At 36.7% G+C, this 17441-nt stretch overlaps 2 protein-coding genes across 14 annotated transcripts in view; one reads left to right on the forward strand and one right to left on the reverse strand.

The window, feature by feature from the left end:
• Positions 1-17441, reverse strand: part of LOC144365550 (uncharacterized) — a 195485-nt gene that overhangs the window by 49353 nt on the left and 128691 nt on the right. The gene's annotated exons all lie outside the window — the stretch shown is intronic.
• Positions 1-17441, forward strand: part of Tank (TRAF family member associated NFKB activator) — an 89585-nt gene that overhangs the window by 7980 nt on the left and 64164 nt on the right. For 4 of the 5 annotated variants that reach the window (XM_078017475.1, XM_078017477.1, XM_021730025.3 and 1 more), the window contains exon 1: positions 4445-4604. The exons of the other annotated variant lie outside the window; for it this stretch is intronic. The gene's annotated coding sequence lies outside the window, so the exon portion shown is untranslated. Of the gene's footprint in view, positions 1-4444; positions 4605-17441 lie in introns of those variants that run through there. 5 annotated transcript variants of the gene reach the window in all.

Raw genomic sequence — 17441 nt, forward strand, 5'->3', positions numbered from 1 at the left:
ACTCTCACATGATTTACCTGATTGGGTGACTGATTAAATGTTGAGAATTAGAATTTTATTTCTTTGTTATATAGGCAATGTTTTCCTTTTCTTCTTTCTTTTAATGGTAAAAAACATACAATTTTAATACTACTTGTAGTTATTTACCTTTACATTTTAAAAATCCTAAAATAATACTTCTATCATTTCCTTACCTCCAGATATAGAAAATATGAAAGAGTAAATAGTAGAATACTTTTACATTTTGATACTTCCCTCTCACCCACTTGACTTTTGTTGTTATAATTGGAAAGTTCATACCATATTATTATTATCAAATTATTTATTAAATAATTATTTTATCTTATATCTTAATACTTGTATATTGTAATGCCACTGTGTAGTAACTGCCTGATTCTTATATATATGTAATTCACAATAAATTTAAGTTCCTTTAAGGTAGGGCTGTGTCTTGTTCATCTTTCTATCCCTAAATCTTAGCAAATAGCAAGCACAAAATATTTGCTGAATAAATGAACTGATATTACATTTAATATTGAATTTTTATCAGGATAGACCAAGACATTTAGCCTCTTTTCATTGAGTCATTTTCTTTTCTAATGAAATCATTACATTGGATCAAAGTATTATTTCACATCTCTTCTGACATCTTTGGTTGCTATTTCTTCTGTTCCACTTATCCTGACATCTTCTTCAGAAATAAGTTGGAATGTGATCTTGCCATTATTTCATTTAATAGTTAGCATCTGTTTCCTTTCCATTCCCTTTCTGGAGAATTTTTCAAGCTTTTACTCTAGTCTTTGATTAAATATTATACAGTATTAATTTGCATCCTTATGTCTAAGTAATATTTAAATTTTGCTAGTCCATGTTCTGTGTCCTTAAAACCTAACTTATCCAACTTTGTTTTTATTTTTCCCAACATCTAGTTCTCACCTTATTTTAGTCTAATATCTTATCTTATATTTCATCTCTTTTTTCATAGAAAACACAAAACAGCTTCTTTTCATTTATCTCTGCTTCTAGTAAATCATTTTCCAAAGTGTTCACTTTCTTTGCATTTTGAGGACTCTCCTTTATCCAGCATAATCTTTTTGTTTGATCATTTGTTTTTTGGTACCTAGAATTGAACCCAGTGGCACTTAACCACTGAGCCACATCCCCAGCTGTTGGGAGTCGCCTGGGTCCAAAGACTAACTTCCCCATCCCCCAAGAAGAGCCACCCAATGGTGAGCCCTGCTGGCACACATGATCCTTACCCACCAATCAGACTAGCCCTGTTGGCTCACCTGATCCTTACTCACCAATCAGATTAGCCCTGCTGCTCACCTGATCCTTACCCACCAATAAAAAAGCACCCCAAGCCAACTATCAAACCACCCCCCAGCTCTATAAATATGCAGAGCTGTTCCTCAATAAACAGGCATTTGCTCTGACTACGAGCCTTGTTCATTCTTTCAGCCCTTTTGTGTATTTTATTCTGAGACAGGGTCTCCCTGAGTTGCCTAAACTCTCCCTAAGTTGCTGAGCCTGGCTTTGAACTTGTAATCCTCCTGTCTCAGCCTCCCGAGAAACTGTGATTACAGGTGTGCACCACTGCATCCAGCTCCAAAATATTTTTTAAAATATTTTTGTTGTTGTTGATAGACCTTTATTTTAATCATTTATTTATATGCAGTGCTGAGAATCGAACCCAGTGCCTCACACATGTGAAGCAAGCACTCTACAACTGAGCCAGAACCCTAGCCCCCCAAAATATTTTTAATAAGCTTACAGTTTCTCATTTTCATCCCAACCACTCCAACATTGATGCCACATCTCTGCTTACTAACAAGAATTATATATACTAATGAGTGATGAAAAACTGGAATAAAATTACGTTACTCTTTTAAGGAATTATTCCTTGAATAAATGTCTGAACTCCCCAGTCTTCATTAAACACATTGTATGTCAACTCTAATAAATAAATAAATAAATAACACAATTTTCATAAAAGGAAAATAGATGACACCATTTCAACCCCAAATTTACCCATCTAAAATAATTTTACCAGCATTCATGCATATTTCATACATGCATTCTCTTCTCTTTGTGACAACATCATGGGGATAGAAAAAGCAAAAACACATATTTAAGAAATGAGTACAGAATTTTTTTCCTTATTAAAAGCTTTAGCACCCTTATATTTCAAAATGCCTATGCATTCAGCCTTAGCTTCCAAGTGGATTATTAAATTCTGTAATTTCAATCAGAAATCTTTAAAATCCTTCCTCAAATTTATTCAGACTTAGTACTGAATAGTCTAGACTTCATCAAAATTAAAATTTTCTGCTGCAAAACATATTGTCTAGAGACTGGAAAAATAAGTCACATAACTAATAAAGGAGTGTTATCCGAAATACACAAAGAATACCTAAAATTCAGCATTAAGAATGCATATTGCATGTTCATATAAATATGTCAAAATAGACCCTAATGTCATATGTTACCAAAAAGAACAAATAAAAAAAAAGAATCATGATTTTATTATAAGAAAAAGTATTCCGCAAGCTCTAGATACAACTATGATTTTAATACTGTTTATCTTTAATTCATTCAGTAAGCAATTGTCAAATGCCAGCTATATGTCAGACACCAACTAGGTGCTAAGGAAACAAGGACAAATAAAACCAATGTCTTGACAAAGAAGGAGGAGAGGGGAGGAGGAGGAGGAGGACAGAAGGGGAAGGAGAAGGAGAAGGAGAAGCAGAGGAAGGAAGGGGGGGAGGGAGGGAGGGAGGGAGGGAGGGAGGAAGGGAAAGAAACCACCAAATTAAAAAATGAACCAAAGACTTTATAGATACTTGCCCAAAGAAGATATACAGATGACAAATAAGCATATGAAATGATGCTCTCCACCTCATATATCATCAGGAATTTGCAAATAAGAAAAACAATTAGATACCATCGAATACTTGTTAGAATGACCAAAATATAGAACACTGACAACACCAAATGCAGGCAAAGCTTAGGAGTAACAAGGACTTTCATCATTTGCTGATGGGGGATGTAAAATGATGCAACTACCTTAGAAGATAGTTTGGCAGGTTCTTACAAAACTAAACATATCTTTACCAGAGCATCTAGCAATCATACTCTTTTTCATTTACATAAAGGATTTGAAAATGTATTTCTCAGGAAAGTCAGCGCATCATTGTTTATAGCAGCTTTATAGCATCACTCTGGTGAAGGACGTTGATTATGGGTAGGCCTATATGTGTGAGGTCAGAAAGCATATGGAAAATTTCTGCACCTTCCTCTCAGTTTTTGTGTGAACCTAAAACTGCCACATGTTTGTTCTTTTATTTTTAATTTAAAGCAATGGTGTATTGTCATGTTTAACTCAATTGTACACTACAAGAAACAATTCAACTGGTCCAAATGCTATATACATGAGAAATTTCTGTTTGTTAAAAAACAACCCCCCAAAATGTTTGTTTATTGGTACTGAGAATTGAACCCAGGGGTGCTTAACCACTGAGCCATATCCCCAGCCCTTTTTAAATAGTTTATTTAGAAACAGAGTCTGGCTGAGTTACTAAATGCCTCCTTAAATTGCCAAGTCTGGCTTTGAACTGGCACCTTCTACCTCAGCATCCAGGGCGCTGGGATTAACAGGAGTGCACCACCACCACGCCCAGCAAAACAAAAACAAAACAAAACAAAAACAAAAACAAAACTGCTGTTAACTATGGTTTGGCTTTCACTTCCAAAAATAAGCCCACTAGTCAAGCTAACCAGGTAGAATATGCAGCAATTAGGCAGATTTTTAAATCCTTGAACTTATTGGCCTAAAAGAACAAGTGTAAATGAGGTAGCCACGACCTGATCCTCTTCCTCCAACTAGGAAACTTATCTCCCGGTATCTGCCTATAATTTCTATCTTTAAGTATAGCTAGGAAATGGAATAATGAGGACATTTTTATTCATGAGAAATAGTCTTTTAAAGTTTTACTTCCATTCACCAACCATTCAACCTTAGCAAGTGCATTTATTGAAAAGTATTACTAATTGGGCAAAAAACACATGAATGCATGTTTCTCAAACAAATAGACAGCGTTTCTCAAACTGCTGCCTTTAACTCCCTGAATCACATTCACGTGACAATCTATTGAAAATGCAAGTTCCTTGGCTTCACCATGCTTCCTCTGAATCACAATCTCTAGGGGTTCATCGGTGGATCTACACGTTAAGCTTCTCGGGTGATTCTTGTGTATTCTCATATACAGGGTATTAGACCTGGTTACTTATTTTAACCAAAATTTTAGCAAGCCCCTAAGGAGACCTTGAAGCTTGACATTGGGTTCCCTTCCGTGGCTGCTGCGTTTCCTGTAGGGGAGACCCAGCGGAGCCGCGGTGGGCGGGGCTGGGCGGGGCCGGGTGGCGGGGAGGGGCCGGAGGGGGGGTGCTGGCCTGGCCGGGCAAGGGTAGAGGGTGCAGCGTTAAAGGCTCCGCGCGCAGGCGCTGCCCTCGGAACTGGAACGGAAAACAACTTCCGGTTGCGGTCACTAGATCAGGTACCGGCGACCTGTAGCGTGAGAGAGCGTGGCGGAAAACCCTGAACTGTGAGTAAAAAGTTCGTGAGCCAGTTGGTGTGTCCGGATCCGTCGAGCGACGGAGAACTTTGTGTGAGCTAGAGGGGGGCGCTGACAGTTAGGGCGCAGCTATGAGAAAAGCTGGAGTTGCGGAGGCAATCAATTCGCGAGAGTGGGGAGGGATTTTGTGCGAGAGAAACCACGCCAGTTGGCTTTCCGGAGCCGACCCGAGGGACTTTCCGGGCCCACGACGTCGGCCCAGCAACGCCCCCGCGGCCAAGGCTGCTGGGGAGAAACATGGCCCGGCTCTTTGGACCGGGAGGTGGGGACTGCCGGGTATGCATGCGGGGTGAGCAGTGACCCTATCCAGAGGGTCTCCCCCACCTATCGGGAGAGGGACTGCCTCCCAGAAGCAAGTACGAGGGTGGTCACCCTTTTGAAAGCGTCTTAATAGGTTCCTTCTGTTGTTTTTCCCAAGGTAGTTGCACAATTTTGCGCTCTACCTTCCTGTGGGGTGTCATCATAGTCTTGTCAATGAGAAGTTGAGTAACTTGCCAAAGGGTCACAGAGAGATTAGTTGGCTGACGCGGAAAGAGCAGAAGCAATCCCCGTCCTCAGTGGGACCCTGTCATTAGGTGAAGTCCTCGCACGGGTGAAATCTGACTAGTAAGGAGCTACGAAAGCAAAAGGCTGCACTCGTCAAGAAGTAGGAAGGGGGATGATACTCAATTGTGCTCTTGATGTTATATCAAGACCTTATATCAAGCAAAAGTAAAGCAGCCTTTCTGTCATTTAGCTCATGGGAGAAAGCTTTTGACAAGGAGTAAGGGAGAAATGGTGTAAAGGAAGTAAAGTGATGTGAAATAGAAGAAAAAGAAAGTGATCTGCCTTCTTACCGGGGTTGGAATACACGTTTTAAAAGGAAAGGTAGCAGAGATGCAAGAGCTATATTCTGTTGAAGAATTGTTTTGTTCCCCACTTTGAAAGGAGTGGTGAACCCTCAAATGATACAGCCGTGTACAGAAAGTCAAACCCTTTTAAGCGCTTTTCCCAAGCGTGTGTAATCCAAAGCCTTCCACATCTCATTTGTGCATTTGTTATTTCACTTTCTTATGAAAATGAGATTTTCTGTGCATATAATTATATAATCTGTTGTTTCAGAGAAAAAATGTGTAGCAGAAGTCTTGCAATATGTAGCTCTGTTTGTTGTAATATCACATTGCTATTCCTTTGTCTAGATGTACCATAATGTAGTTAACCATCACTTAATAGGCCCTATCCATGTATTTTGCCCATTTTTCACAATTAAAGACCTATCAGTCTTTTAGTTTAAAATTCCCAGTTTTTTAATCTCTTATAAGAAAAGTCTCACTCAAATCTTCTATATTGTGTGTTAATTCCTTTTTAAGCTTTACTCTTTTGAAATCTAAAAATTATTTTTGTACCTTGTATAATATAGGGATTTAATTTTTTCTTATGTTTTCATGAATGGATGATCATTTTTCCTGAAATAATTTGTTGAAAATCAGTTCTTTACCAACTGACTAGAATATCTCCTTAATGTAGTAAATTCCCATGTGTCAATGCCTTTTTTAAAAAGATTCATCTGTTGCCTTGATCTGTTTGTTACTACCTGTACAAATACCTGTCTACTTTAATTATGACATTTTTTTAGTAATTCATAGGGCAAGTCCCTCTTCATTTTTCTTTTTCAAAATGGTCTTGAATATTATTGCATTCACATTCCACTAAAATAATCTTTAGGGGATTTTAGCCATTATTTTTATATATCTGGCCAACTTTCTAAATTTGTTAATTTTGATACATGCTCTTAAATTTTTAAGAAAACAATCATTTAAATATAGTAATCTTATCTCTTCCTTTGTATTTCTTTCCTTTAAAGAATTGCTACCCTCTCTAGAATAGTGATAAATAATAAAAATTCTGGTTGTCCTTACCTTGTTTCTTAGTTTAGTGATTTTATTCTATCACCATTAAATATGAGATATACCATTAATTTCTTTTTTTTATTCTCCATGAATAAATATTCATATTTATTAGCATTGGCTCCTGGCTACGAGATATCAATACATATGAAGATACAATAACTAAAACCGAGTACATACATAAATCTGCTAAGTTTTCAGTTCCTTTCTTACATTAAAGCATAACAAATGGAAAAACGGAAAAGTAAAAGCAATAAGTTTAAGCCTTCCATCCTGGAAGATACAGACTTGAGATTCTGGCTCCAGAATTTGTGCGGTCAATACCATTCTGCTCTCTCAAAGCTATATCAGAGCTAGGTCACTGCTCAGTGGCAGAGTATGTGCTCAGCACATGTGAGTGCCTAGGTATCATCCCCAGCACCAAAATGAAACAAAACCCTAAATAAAACCAAAACCTGAGACATTGCTGAACTAGACCTAGTCTATGGTTTCTTCCTTTGTTGAGAACCTTATCTTGGCCTAACACTTGGGTTAACTTAAGTTAAATCATATCATTTTTACCAGGACCATGTACACATTTTTTTCTTGCCTTTTGAAGAGTGCTACATTGTTTGTCTTTACTGCCTTTGGTTAGCTATTGACTGCTCTGCTTCCAGCTCTTCCAGTTGTTTCTTCTCTGCACATTGTCCTGTGAAATCATTCTAGTGAATTCTTTGGACCTACTGTTCCTCTCCTTATTAAGAACAGTGCCTCTTGCCTACCTCAGAGGTCAGCAAGTTTTTCTATAAAGAGTCAGAGAGCAAATGCTTTAGGCCTTGAAGCCCACATGCTAATATCCTGTCTCTCTTTCTCCACCTCCTTTTCAACATTTCCTCTTCTTCCTCTCCTTTTTTTTTCTTTCTTTTTTTCTTTTTCCTCCACAAGCTTTTAGAAAGGCAAATTCATTTTTAGTCTGGTGGGGAAGGGCATACAAAGCCAGGACACATGGTAGATTTGGCCCTTGGGCCTGCTTCACAGAGTTGTTTCTTAAGGTCAAGAGTCCTGGTCCCTGGGGTAAAAGCATAAGGCTGCTCATTCCAGCAATAGTCATACTGGAGACCTAGCTTCCCTGGGTGCTGCTGGCCACCCTGAGCACTGGGAAAGGAGTGTCTCCACAACAGCAATCACTCCTTCCCAGCACATGGGTGAATTTGAAAGGGCTGGCTTAGCCCTTAGCATGCTTCACAATCACATCACCTGGAGGCTGGATGGGACTGAGATAAAGCTCATGCTATTGGATTGAGGATCTCACCATGAGAACCACTGAACTATAAGTAAAGCTTAAACTCCTTAACATTATGTGCAAAGACCCTCACTGTCTACCTCCAGACTACCTCTTTATTTTTTTTTAAATTTTTATTGTTGGTTGTTCAAAACATTACATAGTTCTTGACATATCATATTTCACACTTTGATTCAAGTGGGTTATGAACTCCCATTTTTACCCCGAATACAGATTGCAGAATCACATCGGTTACACATATACTGATTTACATATTGCCATACTAGTGTCTGTTGTATTCTGCTGCCTATCCTATCCTCTACTATCCCCCCTCCCCTCACCTTCCCTCCCATCTTCTCTCTCTACCCCATCTACTGTAATTCATTTCTCCCCCTTGTTTTTTTCCCCTTTCCCCTCACTTCCTCTAGTATGTAATTTTGTATAACCATGAGGGTCTCCTTCCATTTCCATGCAATTTCCCTTCTCTCTCCCTTTCCCTCCCACCTCTCGTCCCTGTTTAATGTTAATCTTCTTCTCATGCTCTTCCTCCCTACTCTATTCTTAGTTACTCTCCTTATATCAAAGAAGACATTTGGCATTTGTTTTTTAGGGATTGGCTAGCATAATCTGCTCTAATGCCATCCATTTCCCTGCAAATTCCATGATTTTGTCATTTTTTAATGCAGAGTAATACTTCATTGTGTATAAATGCCACATTTTTTTTTTATCCATTCGTCTATTGAAGGGCATCTAGGTTGGTTCCACAGTCTTGCTATTGTGAATTGTGCTGCTATGAACATTGATGTAGCAATGTCCCTGTAGTATGCTCTTTTTAGGTCTTTAGGGAATAGACCCAGAAGGGGAATAGCTGGGTCAAATGGTGGTTCCATTCCCAGCTTTCCAAGAAATCTCCATACTGCTTTCCAAATTGGCCGCACCAATTTGCAGTCCCACCAGCAATGTACAAGTATACCATTTTCCCCACATCCTCGCCAGCACTTGTTGTTTGACTTCATAATGGTTGCCAATCTTACTGGAGTGAGATGGTATCTTAGGGTGGTTTTGATTTGCATTTCTCTGACTGCTAGAGATGGTGAGCATGTTTTCATGTACTTGTTGATTGATTGTATGTCCTCCTCTGAGAAGTGTCTGTTCAGGTCCTTGGCCCATTTGTTGATTGGGTTATTTGTTTTCTTATTGTTTAATTTTTTGAGTTCTTTGTATACTCTGGATATTAGGGCTATATCTGAAGTGTGAGGAGTAAAGATTTGTTCCCAGGATGTAGGCTCCCTATTTATCTCTCTTATTGTTTCTTTTGCTGAGAAAAAACTTTTTAGTTTGAATAAGTCCCATTTGTTGATTCTAGTTATTAACTCTTGTGCTATGGGTGTCCTATTGAGGAATTTGGAGCCTGACCCCACAGTATGTAGATCGTAACCAACTTTTTTTCTATCAGACGCCGTGTCTCTGATTTGATATCAAGGTCCTTGATTCATTTTGAGTTAACTTTTGTGCATGGCGAGAGAAAGGGATTCAGTTTCATTTTGTTACATATGGATTTCTAGTTTTCCCAGCACCATTTGTTGAAGATGTTATCCTTCCTCCATTGCATGCTTTTAGCCCCTTTATAGTTGTAATTTTGTGGATTGGTTTCTGTGTCCTCTATTCTGTACCATTGGTCCACCCGCCTGTTTTGGTACCAGTACCATGCTGTTTTTGTTACTATTGCTCTGTAGTATAGTTTGAAGTCTGGTATCGCTATACCACCTGATTCACACTTCCTGCTTAGAGTTGTTTTTGCTATTCTGGGTCTTTTATTTTTCCATATGAATTTCATGATTCCTTTATCTATTTTTACAAGAAATGCTGTTGGGATTTTGATTGGCATTGCATTAAACCTATAGAGAACTTTTGGTAATATCGCCATCTTGATGATGTTAGTTCTGCCTATCCATGAACAGGGTATATTTTTCCATCTTCTAAGATCTTCTTCTGTTTCTCTCTTTAGGGTTCTGTAGTTTTCATTGTGTAAGTCTTTTACCTCTTTTGTTAGGTTGATTCCCAAGTATTTTATTTTATTATTTTTTTTGAGGATATTATGAATGGAGTGGTTGTCCTCATTTCCATTTCAGAAGTTTTGTCGCTGATATACAGGAATGGCTTTGATTTATGCATGTTGATTTTATATCCTGCCACTTTGCTGAATTCATTTATTATTTCTTTGTAGACCCTTTTGGGTCTGCTAGGTATAGAATCATGTCCTTTGCAAATAGTGATAATTTAAGTTCTTCTTTTCCTATTTTTATGCCTTTAATTTCTTTCATCTGTCTAATTGCTCTGGCCAGTGTTTCGAGAACTATGTTGAACAGAAGTGGTGAGAGAGGGCATCCCTGTCTTGTTCAAGATTTTAAAAGGAATGCCTTCAATTTTTCTCCGTTCAGAATGATGCTAGCCTGAGGCTTTGCATAGATAGCTTTTACAATATTGAGGTATGTTCCTGTTATCCCTAGTTTTTCTAGAGTTTTGAACATAAAGGGATGCTGTACTTTGTCAAATGCTTTTTCTGCATCTATCGAGATGATCACATGGTTCTTATCTTTAAGTCTATTGATGTGATGAATAACATTTATTGATTTCCGTATATTGAACCAGCCTTGCATCCCAGGGATGAATCCAACTTGATCATGGTGCACAGTTTTTTTGATATGTTTTTGTATTCGATTCGCCAGAATTTTATTGAGGATTTTTGCATCTAGGTTCATTAGAGATATTGGTCTGTAGTTTTCTTTCTTTGAAGTGTCTTTGTCTGGTTTAGGAATCAGGGTGATGTTGGCCTTGTAGAATGAATTTGGAAGTTCTCCCTCTTTTTCTATTTCCTGAAATAGTTTGAAAAGTACTGATATTAGTTCTTCTTTAAAGGTTTTGTAAAACTCTGCTGTATACCCATCCGGTCCTGGGCTTTTCTTAGTTGGTAGTCTTTTGATGGCTTCTTCTGTTTCCTCAATTGATATTGGTCTGTTTAGGTTGTCTATATCCTGCTGACTTAATCTGGGCAGATCACATGACTTAAGAAATTTATTGATGCCTTCACTGTCTTCTATTTTATTGGAGTATAAGGATTCAAAATAATTTCTAATTATCTTCTGTATTTCTGAAGTGTCTGTTGTGATATTGCCTTTTTCATCCCGTATGCTAGTAATTTGAGTTCTCTCTCTTCTTCCCTTCGTTAGCATGGCTAAGGGTCTGTTGATCTTATTTATTTTTTCAAAGAACCAACTTTTAGTTTTGTCAATTTTTTCAATTGTTTCTTTTGTTTCAATTTCATTAATTTCAGCTCTGATTTTAATTATTTCTTGCCTTCTACTTCTTTTGCTGTTGTTTTGCTCTTCTTTTTCTAGGATTTTGAGATGAAGTATGAGATCATTTATTTGTTGATTTTTTCTTTTTTTAAGGAATGAACTCCAAGCAATGAATTTTCTTCTTAGACCTGCTTTCATTGTGTCCCATAGATTCCGATATGTTGTGTCTGTGTTTTCATTTATCTCTAAGAATTTTTTAATTTCCTCCTTGATGTCTTCTATAACCCATTGATCATTCAGTAACTTATTGTTCATTCTCCAAGTGATGCATGATTTTTCCTTCCTTCTTTTATCATTGATTTCCAGTTTCATTCCATTATGATAATTTCTAACAACTATTTATCAAGGAATTTTCCTTTAATATTTCCAGTTTATTAGAATTTTTACAGAGAACAGATTTTGGATTGTGGCCAAAATCATTTTTTGGCAGGCATGGGAATCTGCATTGGCTAGCACTCTGAGAACAGTTTTAAATAATAGTTGTTGAGTGCTCATTTGGTGTATGAATTTTTTATTGCATTAAGACAATATCTTTATTACTCCTTAAATAAATATTTTTATCACAAATGAAAGTTGAATTTCTTAAAATGACTTTTTGGCATTTATCATAACCTGTGTTTTTCTTAATTGCCCTCTTAGTTTGCTAGAATAATTTAGCATATTTTCAGTTTTGAACCTGTTTACACCTGGTCATAGTAAAATATTTAAGCATATACTGAATCCTTTTGGTAATTTTTAATTTAAAATCAGTTATTAAGTTTCTTTTTCTGTGTTACCTGTGCCATATTTTAATAATTAAGGCAATGCTGGCTTCCTAAAAAGAACTTGGAAGATTTCCTTACTGTGCTCTAAAGGAGTTTTAAGTAGCATAAGAACTCTCCTCTTTTAAAATCTAAAAGTATTCATTCATGAAACCACCAGCATCTGGGAATATGTTGTTCTTAAGGTATAAACAACATTCAGCGAAGTGGTCCGGAACTTAAACAAAAAACTCCTTAGAGTAAATCCAAATAAATGAAAAGGTCAGACACCAATACTGTCAAGAGAAAAGAGCTGTTTTACTGATCCTGGTCAAAACCACACACACAACTTTTTTTTTTTTAATTGTCAAGAAAAAATGCTATAGGTAGACTGAGACTGATAAGTAAGATGCATTACTATTCTTTTTCTCCTCTTCTCCAGTTACACTATAAAAGAAAGAGTACTGCTTCTACATGGGCAAGTCTTCCATACCATGAAAGAAATCAGGAGTGAAACAATTGGGATACAATTAGTTTCACTTTGTTCTCACTAGCTTCCTGATTTTGCCAGGAAATTTCTTGCTTTAAAAGTAATAGCCATGGGGCTGGGGCTGTAGCTCAATGGTAGAGCACTTGCCTCACAAATGTGAGGCACTCGGTTTGGTCCTCAGCACCACATAAATAAATAAAGCTCTTGTGTCCATCTACAACTTAAAAAAAAAAAAAAGTAATAGCCATGCTTACATTCTACTCTAGCCAAATCCCACAGAGAATTTCAAAATAAGCAGAAAAAAATACATAAGCTTAACCTGCTTTATTTCTTTGATATGAAGTGAAAACCATTGGGATAGTTTAGGAGACTTCTAAAGAATACAAGCCAACCATCTAATAAAAGCCCACCTCTTTGCTCAATGAGTAGCTTGTTTTTAATACATAATTAATATTGTTAAGTAATATTTGGTAGAATTATTAACTTTTTTTAAATGATGATTCCAAATACTTTTTGGTCACTTTCAAGAATATGAACTTAGGCAGATAGTATAATTTAGCAATATGTATCTGAAATATGAAAGCTACTTTACAACACTCACGTTATTTTCAGTAGGATGCAGGCAGTATGTGAATGCTTATATATTTATTTTACTTTATGGTCTGTTAAAGTAACAAGTAATAGCCAAGCTGACATGATGGGTGGGGGGAGGGGCTTGCCCTGTAACAAAGAAAGATTGTGTGTTTTTAAAATCATATTCGTTATCCAAAGGTAGATGATAGCCTTTGATACAAAACTTCTTTATTCTTATACAGTACATGATCTTATTGGCCATTTTGCCTCTTTTGTTTTCCTACACTTTATAAACATATGTTATTATGTAATTTAACCCATTTGTGTTCAATTATGCTAAGTCAAGTTTTAGTTTCTATTTCTTATAGGGTTTATGCTGTGGCTGCCATTTCTCCCCTGCTGTCTCCTCTGCTTGATGCCATGATTTTGAATCATGAGTAAATGTAGAGAGGAGACTATTACTTAGAATAGGTAATGAAAATCTCTTTTCACCCAAGATCATGAATTACCTTTAAGAAGGTAGGTGGTTAGTTAGCATGCAGAGTTTTTTGAACCAGATGCTGTATTTGACAGCTGTTCACAGGCAATTTATGCAATCCATGCAACTGAAAATAAGTTGAATCCCTAATCTATAAATTCTTTTACTTGTGGTAGGATACACATAGAATTTACCAACCATAACCATTTTTAAGTATATAGTTCAGTAGTGTTGACTGTCACATTGTTTTGCAAACAAGAAAAATTATTTTTAAAGGATTGTTTTTAAAGGAAAAGAATTTGGGGTGATAAATAATGGTAATTGTCTCATGGGAAAATATCCTGGACAGTAACTTGACTTTTCTTCCTTTTACCTTCAGATATAAACTCTACATAATGGTACTTATCAGCAATAAGTAATTAAAGTAAACAGTTTGATTATGACTAATCTGCAATAGCTTTTACTTAACCACCAATATTTTCTTCTTTATAAGTGAGAACAGTCTACTGAAAATTGTTAACAGTGAAAACAAAGTCTGACTTTTTAGTCATTAAGGAATTACTTTAAGTTCAATGGACTAAGAAAACTAACGTGAGTTCCATTTTTAATGGTTACTTAGTAAGTTGAAGATATGAGTTCTTAAAATATTTCCAGTAGGATGATAGGAAAATTTTTCTATTGAGAAGCAGAACAAACATAATTAGGTAATTGTATTGTGGAGTGTTACTTAGATCCTTTCAAGCAAAAGGATATATTTTTGAATTATGTGAAGAAAATTTATTGGAACCAGACAGCAATCAACTGTTATTGTGGGATATTTAAAATGATTTTGGTGTCCATAAAAATTTATTCCATAGCATTTACTGTAATACAATTTCATGAGCACATATATTTGGTATCCCTAAATTAGAAATGCCTTTCCTTTGATATTGATGTTTCTCAACTTTTAAAAATCATTATTTCTTCCTGACAAAAATCTCTTATGAGTCAGAAGAGTCTGCTTCTTTTTCCCACATAGTTCTGTTCCTCCATTCTATCCGAATACAAATTTTCTCTAGTTTTCTCATTCACCAATATTCTACAGAGCTCTGATTTAGATGATTTATGCAAACAGATTAATATTCACCATTTTAAGTTGCATGTCCTTTCTTTTCCATCTCACGGCCCCTATTCATAGGGGAAGATTCCCCGTAAAGATCACTCATGTGGCTGGCCACGTAGTAAGAATTTTTTAAAATTGAAATTTTTTTAAAAAGGACTGGGGATGTAGCTCATTGGTAAAAACTCGTGGGTTCAATCCTGACTACACACACACACACAGAAAAGAAAAATCACTCATGTGCCTGAGCACAACTAATTGAGCAGTGCCACATTTATGTTAACGTAAGAAGGACAGAACATCACATGCCCAGTTTCCTTCTGGTGTTTTACTATTTAGTTGTGCACTTCTACCAGTAACATTTGATAAACATCTTAAGAGAAAGAAGTATAGTCATGCCCATATGAAATTTTGGTTAGTGATGGACCACTTATGCTACTTTGGTTATACCATCCAACCTAGATGGTATGCCACCTAGGTTTGTGGAAATGCATTCTATAATATTTATACAATGACAAAATCACCTCATGACACATTTCTCAGAATGCCATCCCCATGGTTTGGCAACCCATGCCTATACAATGGAAACAGCAAAGTTAAGACTCATGGGTGAGGTCTTTGATGCTGAAATCATTTATCTCTTGGGAGATAGAATAGAAAGTTTCACCAAGTTCTAACATTCAGAAAAATAGAAAACCTTGACTGGGTATATAGTATAAGTTCAGTAGTGTTGCATTTGATCAGTGGAATTGTCTTATCTTATTTATCCTGATAAATTTAGCCAACCAGCTTATGAAAAAATATAAAACACAGGCTGGACATAGTGGCTCATGCCTGTAATCCCAGCAGTTTAGGAGGCTGAGGTAGGAGGATCACAAGTTCAAGGCCAGCCTCAGTAACTTAGTGAGGCCCTGTCTCAAAATAAGAAATAAAAAGGGTCAGGGATATGACTCAGGGGTTATGTTTGACCCTTGGGTTCAATCCTTGATACCCCCCCACACACACACACACGCACAAAATTGTGACACTGCCAGATTTATGATAATTATTTTATTATAGCAGCTGCCTAATTGGAATATTGTTTAGTACAGTGGGCTATGGGTCTATTCATAACTAAAGTGTATAGCCTGGAAAGTAGAAATACTAAGGTAAACTGTTGTTTGAGGAATCATGGTCTATAACTCTCTTAAAGTGGGAAATGATAATAAATACATGTTAGAGGTGACAGTTCTCTTCCATTTTCTTTCTTCAAGTAAGGAAAACACACTTATATTTTCAAGGGTCTTTAAAGGTCTGTCTTACCATCCAATGTAGAGGATGTATTATATATGTATATGTACTATGTTATTGACTGATTTTCTGCTTTTTGCTCCTGATGATTTTGGCAAGTGAGAAGGCAGACATAGAGTTAAGAAAAAATGTTTCTCATTTATTCGTCTCTTCCTTTGCTAACGTGCCAACTTTTCTGGTACAGAATGTGACTTTTTCTTATTATTCATACCCCAAGAGGTTGGGAAAGGCTGATGCCTTTTCTGAGACAGAGTGGAGAGGGTAGCAGTTATTCAAGTTGATTTCCTTTCCCCATCCTGAAACTACTTTAGATTTGTGTTGACCTCTCACCACAAGTGTGAACCCTAGCAGAACACATTGACCCAGAAGTAGAATAGGCTTAGCAGTGGGGAAAACCCAGGAGAGGGGCCTTTCCCACCTTCCAAATCACCCACAGGATCTCTCAGCCCACAGAAAAAAAATAGACTTTCTTAAAGAATTACAAATCATACTGGGGTAGAGATGGTAGAAACCTTTCTTTAAAGCCTGTGATTTTCTTCAAACTTGGGCTCCCAATACATGTAACTGATCAAAGTTCAGCTGTTCTGGTTGAAGTGCACTATTAGAGGTGGAACATTGTTTGACTCCTATACCCCCAGATTTGGTAGAGCTCCTGAAGCAGTGCTTATCCTTGATTATTACTTTCCTTATCTAGGATTGGTTGACTGTCATTTGGCAGAATAATACTGACTCAGAAGGAACAGAACTTAAGACACTGTGTTTATGAAATAAGGAGAGAAGTTCTTTTTAAAAAGTAGGAAAGATTGGGAGAGTTAAGAGTACCAGATCAGATGATTTAGTATCCACATAATAGGAGTACTGAAAAGAGATGCAAAAATAAGGAAGTACTTGTGTGTGTGTGTGTGTGTGTGTGTGTGTGTGTGTGTGTGTGTTTCAAGAAAATTCCCAAGATATGAAGGATGAGTTTTCATATTGAAAGGGCCCATCAAACACCCATTGCAATGGATGTAAATTTCAGAATATACTGGACAAAGACAGGAAGTGGATAGGAGCCCACTAGTTTCTAAAGGGGGAAAGATAGGTGAAGTGCAATATCAGGAATCAAAATGGGTCTGGGCTTCACCAAAAACAAACAAATGGAAGCTAGAAGACAGCATAGCAAAGCCTTCAAAATTCTGAGGAAAAATTACTTCCAACCTAGAACTCTTTTTCTGGTCACATTGTCAGGTCTGAAGGTAAAGATATTTTCAGTTAATGCAAAGTTTCAAAATTTTTTACTTCCCTAACACTCTGTCTTAGGAAGCTGCTGAAGATTTGGGCCATCAAATGAAAATGTAATACGAGAAGAATTAGGATACTAAAAATGAGGGATTTGATTAGAGGGAGAGATGGGCAAAGGAAATTCCCAAATACAAAATGAAAGTAAGTCCCAAGATTAGAGGGCTTTCCATCAGACTTAGAGAGCAACCAATCTAGATTTAACAAAAAATTCAAGGAGAGATTCATCAAAGAAGACGAAACTGATAGAATATCAGAAGTGTCTTAATATACTGAGAAGTTATATTACTGATAATTGGAAGTAAAGCAAATAAAAAATTTGGTAGGGGCCAGTTTTCAGGAAAGGAAAAGCA

This window comes from Ictidomys tridecemlineatus, chromosome 7, assembly GCF_052094955.1.
Source record: "Ictidomys tridecemlineatus isolate mIctTri1 chromosome 7, mIctTri1.hap1, whole genome shotgun sequence".
Taxonomy (NCBI): domain Eukaryota; kingdom Metazoa; phylum Chordata; class Mammalia; order Rodentia; family Sciuridae; genus Ictidomys; species Ictidomys tridecemlineatus.